The sequence below is a fragment of the Hemicordylus capensis genome, chromosome 5 (assembly GCF_027244095.1).
Source record: "Hemicordylus capensis ecotype Gifberg chromosome 5, rHemCap1.1.pri, whole genome shotgun sequence".
NCBI lineage: Eukaryota > Metazoa > Chordata > Lepidosauria > Squamata > Cordylidae > Hemicordylus > Hemicordylus capensis.
Window position 1 is genome coordinate 23833083 of NC_069661.1, and position 8323 is coordinate 23841405.

General features: G+C 43.5%; 1 protein-coding gene across 4 annotated transcripts in view; it reads left to right on the top strand.

Annotated features, from left to right (window-relative positions):
* The window catches only part of CCSER1 (coiled-coil serine rich protein 1), a 1155632-nt gene that overhangs the window by 328190 nt on the left and 819119 nt on the right, over positions 1-8323 (top strand). The gene's annotated exons all lie outside the window — the stretch shown is intronic.

The window sequence follows — 8323 nt, forward strand, 5'->3', positions numbered from 1 at the left end:
TGGGAAGGGGCGGGCACAGGAGGTGACCAGAGCATGGCCCCAATTCATAGGCAGCCTTTTACATTTATTCCCCCTTGCTCAATGGCTGTCATACACCTGATGAAGTTATTCTTCTCAGTTGACAGGTATATGAGTATGGTGGGCAGGGAGTCTGTAAACAAGAGTAACAGTAAGTCTGTCAAATGTCCATGGAGAGTCCAAGTAAAAGATTGCAGAGTGTCCTTTTTGTGAAAGCAATTGCTGCTGATAACGGTATTTTTGTGCTATGCTGATTTTATACTTGAAGAAAGACGGCTAGTGGGAAGGAACTCCTTGCCCCCTACTTCCCATCTCAAGTCTATATTGAACATAATATTTGCTGACAGATTTGAGTTTAGAAATTCCACACTGGAATCTTCCTTTGAAATTGTTTTTGGTGTTGTTGAAGTCAGGAGCAGAGTCCCCTAGGAGTCAAAAATGTCCTGCTACTGGTTTCCTAATGTTGCCATTTTGGATGTCGTATCTGTGCCCATTTGTTCTTTTGCTTGGTGTTTGTCATCTTGAGTACTGTTTTTAAAAAACAAAAACAAAACAACCACCACAAAACTGACAGCACAACATTTTTCTATTTAGTTGTGATGTTATTCCTATCTGCAGACAGGGTGTTAATAGCTATCGGTGCCATTGCTTCTATTTCACACACCCTGGGGTAGTGAAGGGGTGGGGAATGCCACCACATGAGCCAAGCTCAAGGATAGCATGATTGCTTTTATTCCTTCCTACTCTTTGAGATGGCTGAAGGCCATTTGACACATTGCACAGAAGATTTCCCACCTGTCTCTGTGTGTTTTTTAAAATGACAAACATCACAACTTGTACACAAGAACCTTGGCTAATTACGGCTCCTGGATACATATTAATTATACATAGTTGCTCTTAGGCACTTATTTCTGCCCCCGTGTTATGGTGGTCAGTGCACAGGGGATAAATGGGGGACTTCTGTCTCTCATTAAAGGAAGCAGCTGTCAGCAAGCAAGAGCATGGATGGTTTGTGTGTTGTGCATGTATGTATGCTGTGGTAGTTAACTGGGTGATCTAAGGGCTGTAATGAAACAGACTTCTAACATGGAACATAAATTTCTTCAGAGTGGATTTCAAGGTTTCTCCAGGGATATCCAATCTTAAAAAAAATAATAATTGAGGATTCTTCCCATTGGAGAGACGGTGGAGAAGTTTCTCAGGTTGTTTCTCAACATACCTGGGATCTTTTGGTAAGTGGCATGGTGTATGGTTCCTGGCCTAATGTGGAAGAAAAGGTCTTTTTATCAACACTGAGAAAGGGTGAAATTTTCAAGCTAGTGTTGGTATTGTGTTGAACCTGCTCAGCACCACAAGGAGTCCATCTTACACCACAAAGAATCATTGGGCAAATAATCATTGTGCCATGTTCTCTACCTGGCTAGGAACTGTTGCATGCAGATCCTGGAAGCTCCATGTCTGCATTTTGCTGCGTTTGGAAAGAAATATACTTTCTTTGTTCAGCTCCTAGGAAATGATACATGAAGCACAACAATGGATTTCATTCGAAACCATTAATGTGAGTTGGATGTTGAAAGAAGCAGAAAGTAGGCTCTAATTTTTCTACTTAGAACTCTAACTTCCTCTCTCCATGCTCTTTGTGTTTAAATCTCCATCAGTTTCAGTTTTTGTTTGTTTCTTTGTTTAGTAATCATATTTTAACACCATCTGATATATACATCTCTAGATGCTGTACATAATACAAATTACAATATTTAAAAAAAATGTCATCCAAGGGTCAGTAGTGGCCTGTGGTAAGGAGCTGGAGGGGTAGAAAATGAGCCACAGCTGCTTTGGTACCAACAACCACTCTCACTTCCTTCTGGCTGTAACTGAGCTGTGCAGGCTGGTCAGTCATCCTTTAGGGGATGGAAATCCCCAATTGGGGAAATGACCAAAGTTGGGGATTTCCCTCTCCTACTGGATGAATGACCAGCCCACATGGCTCAATTACAGTTAGGATGGGGCCAGAAGGGAGTGAGAGAGTGACTGCTGGTACTGTGGCTCATTCCTCCACCCCAGCTCTTTAGCACGGGCTGCTGCCAAGGATGCAGATCAGGTGCCTGTAGAGCTTCGTGCAGCCATTTGTTCTCTGGATCCTTGCCCTTCTTGATTTATAAAGTCTTCCAGGAGAGGCTGTGATGGAAGGAGGTAATAGATGCCTTGTTTTCTTGAAGAGTGCTTCCTTCATTGCTGGAACATGGGCATGGAGAACTCACTGATTGTGTCCCACTTTGAAATACCCTCTGATCAAGATCCAACAGAACCCTTACACAATACAGTATACACAGAAAAGCAAATAAATTCATTTTATAAAGGCATTTCTGTAAAATTGTTTCATACAATTTGCTGTAGAAGAAACAGTTTATATATCAGACTCTTGGTCTTTTAATTGCCAGCTGTTTTGAGATATTTTATTAAAGAGAAAGGGGGAATAAATTATTAAATAGGATAAAATATCATGTTTTCCACTCTATCATCTCTTTTCTATACTAAATTAGTCTGTCTTCATCAGAATGCTGTGCCATTCCTCAGATCATTTTGTATGTTCTTTCTTGGTCTTCTCCAGCTGTATGAACTCCTTTTTCAGTTGGGACAACCAGAATTGTTCCTGTGTTCCAACACTGTTGTCCAACAGTGTTTCAAATTATGTTATAGTATTATGAAGTGACACTTAATGTTTTCAGCTTTTATTAATAGGTCCTAACACTGAATTTCCCTTTTTAATTTGGCCGACATTTTCAATGAATTATCTACTTTGACTCCAAGATCACTATTCTTGATAAAGACAACCATTGTGGGTCCCATTATTGGATATGCAAAGTTAGGATTTCTTTCATTGGCTGGGGAGGGGGGACCCAATATATAGAATAGGCTCATTCACAATGATGAGACGTGCCCTACCTTAGTTCAGAAGCTGCACCCATTCTTGTTTTCTGCTTGTGTGTGAGTTGCTGTGTACAGCTGCTAGGTAGGGCAGAGCCCTTGGAGCAAATATGAGCCTCACAGATGATCACTTCCTACCCTACAACCTTGTTTTTAACGCTCACACCAGCAGAAAACAGAAGTGTGTGCAGTTCCCAAACTAAGGTAGGATGTTTCACCTACCCTATTCATCATCGTGAAAACAGCCCCGTTGAGTTTCACCTGCCATTCTCTTGTCTGTTAAACTTCATTTAAGAACTTAACAGCCCTGCTGGATCAGGCTCAAGGCTTATCTAGTCCAGCGTCCTGTTCCACACAGTGTCTCACCAGATGACTCTGAGAAGCCTGCAGGAAAGAGATGAGGGCATGCCCTCTCTCTTGCTGTTGCTCGCCTGCAGCTGGTATTTAGAGGCATCTTGCCTCTGAGGCTGGAGGTGGCCTATATCCACCAGACCAGAGGTGTACCTAGGTAATTCTTGAGCCTGGACCTAAAGACCTTTGGAGCCCCCCCACCTGCATGTTAAGCAACATCCCGCTCTACATACATACCATGACACACACAGTATTTTGAAAATGTGGGTTCTTGAGAGCACAAACTGCAACTGAAAAGAACATAAGAATATAAAACAGTTATATATTTATGCAACTATGCATTAGCAGAAAAATACATTTATTTACTTATTTATTTATTTATACATACATATTTATATACTGCCCAAAATGCGACTCTCTGGGCGGTTTACAACAATACAATAAAAACAACAAATAAATGGGTTAATAAAACATTACAACAATGTTAAAACTATTAAAAACCATCAAACTATTAAACACACAAACTATTAAAACTATTTCAACATGCAACTTAACATATTCCCACCCCACATATTTCCCCACTCCCCCCCTCTGTCTCTAAATGACCCAATATTTAAGCAACTAAACTTGCAAGAATGCAAAGATGTAAAAACCAAGGTGGTTTGAGGGGGGGTGGACGGGGGGGGGGAGAGGAGACCTTTGGATTTTTGTTCTTTTTCAATGTAGTTTGGGAGCTGAGGAAAGAGGATCCACCATTCAGAAAAGCAGACAAGAAGAGCTGCTTTGCTTTCAATAAATGTGACTAGACAAAATATTTCCTGCCCTATTCCATTGCCTCTTTCTCTCTCTATTACTTGCACTCTCTTCCTCACATACAGGTGAAACTCGGAAAATTAGAATATCGTGCAGAAGTCCATTAATTTCAGTAATGCAAATTAAAAGGTGAAACTGATATATGAGACAGACGCATTACATGCAAAGCGAGATCAGTCAAGCCTTAATTTGTTATAATTGTGATGATCATGGCGTACAGCTCATGAAAACCCCAAACCCACAATCTCAGAAAATTAGAATATTACATGGAACCAAGAAGACAAGGATTGAAGAATAGAACAATATCGGACCTCTGAAAAGTATAAGCATGCATATGTATTCAGTACTTGGTTTGGGCCCCTTTTGCAGCAATTACTGCCTCAGTGTGGCGTGGCATGGATGCTATCAGCCTGTGGCACTGATGAGGTGTTATGGAAGACCAGGATGCTTCATTAGCGGCCTTCAGCAATTCTGCATTGTTTGGTCTCATGTCTCTCATCCTTCTCTTGGCAATGCCCCATAGATTCTCTATGGGGTCAGGTCAGGCGAGTTTGCTGGCCAATCAAGCACAGTACACTGTATACTTTTCAGAGGTCAGATATTGTTCTATTCTTCAATCCTTGTCTTCTTGGTTCCATGTAATATTCTAATTTTCTGAGATTGTGGATTTGGGGTTTTCATGAGCTGTACGCCATGATCATCACAATGATAACAAATTAAGGCTTGACTTATCTCGCTTTGCATGTAATGCGTCTGTCTCATATATCAGTTTCACCTTTTAATTTGCATTACTGAAATTAATGGACTTTTGCACGATATTCTAATTTTCCGAGTTTCACCTGTAGCTGTGTGCTTGGAAGGAAGGAAGGTAGGGATTCCTCCCAGCTCCCCTTGTGCAAAGGTCCTTTGGGATTTTTGCAGAGTTTAGGAGCATTGCAAGCATGGAGAGCACAAACTTGTACATAAAATAAAACACATGGACAGGCAGACCCAGTCTCCACGACGGTGCTCCATTCTCCCCGCCTACACACGAGCAACTCTTCCCCTTCCCCCTTTGCCTACAGGAGAGACAGTTTGCAATCCAAGTGCTTACTGTTTCCAAGCGCCAAGCCCTCCACAATTTGCAAACAAAAACAGAAGTTTTAACAAGCAAGCAAGACAGGCGGTGAGGAGAGGGTGGGGAGGGAACTTATCTTTTCTTGTTGGTTTTATTTTCTTCTTCTGTTCTGGCAGGCTGCGTGGCGATGTTGAATTTGATAGGGTAAAAGCAGCAATTACTGTGCCTGATGGGCAGCCTCTGCTGCTGTGGTCTGGTGGAGAGAGGAGTGCCCCTGATGGCCCCTTCCCTTACAGCTCTCTCAGCCGCTCTTCACTCTCGTCTCCGGCATCGCTGCTGCTCCGGCTCCCTCATCCCTCCTCATAGAGCATGCTGCGTTCCTACTGCTGCTGTCATGTGGTTCGCTGCAGCAGCCTGCATGGTGCACAAGGGAGGCAGGCGGAGAGATGGGGGCTGGGGCTCACACTCAGCCAGCTGGAGTGCCCACCCTTAAGCAGCAGGATCTCCGCCGCGCCGAGGCCCCTCTCACTGCCCTCAGCACAGCACATAGCTACTCACCAGGTCTGGAGGTGTGGCAGGACAGTTGCACTTGGGTTTTGGCGCGGCAGAGCACACAGCAGACAGCGCAGCCACTAACAGTGGCGTGGCCCCATCCTATCTCCACTGAGGCCCCAGCCCCCACACTAACACTGCGGCTGCGGCCTGCGCAGATGGCTGTCACCGGCGGCACTTGTCGGCCAAGTCTTGTTTTGTCGGCTGAGCAGCGCGCTTCGGAGGCCCCCCACCGCCCCGTGGCAGCACACACAATGTTGCTGGCTGGCAAGTGACTGACAGGCAGGCATGCTGCACACACATGTGCTTGGGTGTCTGCAGGTGGCTGCCGCCATCATGGAGGGAATGTTCAGAGGCCCTGAGGACCAGGCCAGATCCCTGAGGTCCGGTCATAAGACCGCCTCTGCACCAGACTACTAGCCATTGATAGACTTGTCCTTCATGAATTTGTCTAAGCCCCTTTTAAAACCATACAAGCTAGTGGCCATCACCACATCCCATGTCAGATAATTCCATAGACTAATTAAAAACCAAATACTTTATTACAGTCACAGACCAGTACAAAATGTTACCATCCTGTTGGCATCAAAGAAGCAGTAGATGGGCTGGAGTGAACCAGGTTGCTATAATATGGTATGGCTTCTGTGGCTCTTGGGCTTGTGATACTTTTGGAATATGACTCATAGGGTTAGAAACTTCCGTCATCCCTGTGTGTATAATCCTTTGATGGAGTTATCCAAATGGTGGTGAGCTGCACACAGGACTGTCTCTAATATTGGAAAGAATGAGCTCCCCTGCCCTGCCCCACTTAGGTAGCAGGTTTTTGGATACCAGTAAGAGGCAGCACATTATAAATTGTTTAGTATGCCATTTCTAAAACCATTTGGGATGCCATTGTGTACCTCAGACACCAGCTTTTTTGAGTAAGGATGCCCCTGCCAACTTGGCAAAGAGGCACCTTTTAATGTGATTATTCTTTTTATTTAGCAGGGGGAGAGTAACTGGCCCTATCCACTCCCAGCACAGTACCTCCAGAGATTGTTGCTGGTGTATATCTTATGTTTCTTTTTAAATTGTGAGCCCTCTGGGGCCAGGGATCCATCTTCTTATTTATTTATTCTTTCTCTGTGTAAACCACCCTGAACCATTTTTGGAAGGGCAGTATAGAAATTGAATAAATCATCATCATCATCATCAATACACTTCCAGTGTCTTGCAAGAGCTTCTACCCTTCTCCAGATCCAAGGAAGAGTGAAGACTGTCCCTCAATGTAAGCTGAATTTGAAGAGACATCTCATAGCTTTACAAGCCACTCCAGAGCAACAGAGATGAGGGCCCCCATCACTATCTTGAACTTTGGTTAGGAAAGTGAAGGATTTGACCTTTGAGAGACTTTGTGTGCCTTTAAGGCACAATATGATGTCACAAGACCTTCCTCTCACTACTCAGGGAAGGACAAGGACAGTGACAAGCACAAATTTTGGTTGGCCACCAACACGAGGCATCATTGTGGACCTCTAGTTTGGATCCATTATTGGTTACTCTCTATATATTTGTATCTGGTCAAGTTACTGTGTTGATAATGTGGGAAGGATCTCTGTTAGCTATTGAAAGCCAAAGGCTCATGGATATGAAAGCCACAAATATCTTGTTTGTAGAGGATGAAGTACTTTATCAGTGGTGAGCAGGTTATATTTCTTGTCTTCCTGATTTCCCACTGCACATGTTTGCCCACAGTGTCATTTCATAGGATATTTTTCCAACAGCCTTTATGATCAAGTTTAGTGAAAGATGGAGCAGAAAGCAAATAAACTTGGGACTTCCAACACTTCAAGTCCAAATTATATTTTTGCACACACTCTACCTGCTATGTGACATTTGTTCAGTGTTGATTTGTTGTTTAAATTCATAGAAATAAAACAATTTTTAAAAGCGCACTGACATTTGGGGCAAACATTCCAGGCCTCTTTTGCGTTGCCATGGTGACAGTTCAGCAAACCTCTCTTGAAGGGCCATGGATGCTAAAACTTATTGTGAAATTTCCTTTAGATTGGTAGGAAGGGCTAAATATACTCTGTGAGTTCTTAAAAAATAAAAGCCAGGAACACATTGTGATGGCTACATGATGGGATGAATATCTCCTAGCTGAGAGCGCAGGAAAGAAAGGTATTTTGTATTTTGGAAAGAAAAGAAAAGTTCTTTTAAGTGTGGCTGATCACAGACTTCCAGTTGAAAGCTCATGTGGCTTGCAAGGGACAATCTTAGGAATGTAGTGACATTCAAATAATGTAGATTCCTCAGATGCTGTGGATCTCTGCCGAGCTTTGCTTTGTAGCTTGATTCTAGCAGTATTGAGAAACCAATAATACAATGTCATGCAGTTTAGCTGGGTACAAACTGGGGATGTCCATGGAATGGGATGTGTTACATTCCATGCTTGTGCAGCAGCACCCTTTCTGGCATCTTGCACTGAAGCTGCCCCATTGATGGTGTTCTTCTGGCCTTTGTGCATGCGTGGCAACATTTGCGTGCAGATGACTGCCGTGTGTGCGCATAGGCCGGAATAGCTCCATAGATGCTGCAGTCTCTACGTGGGATGCCAGGCAG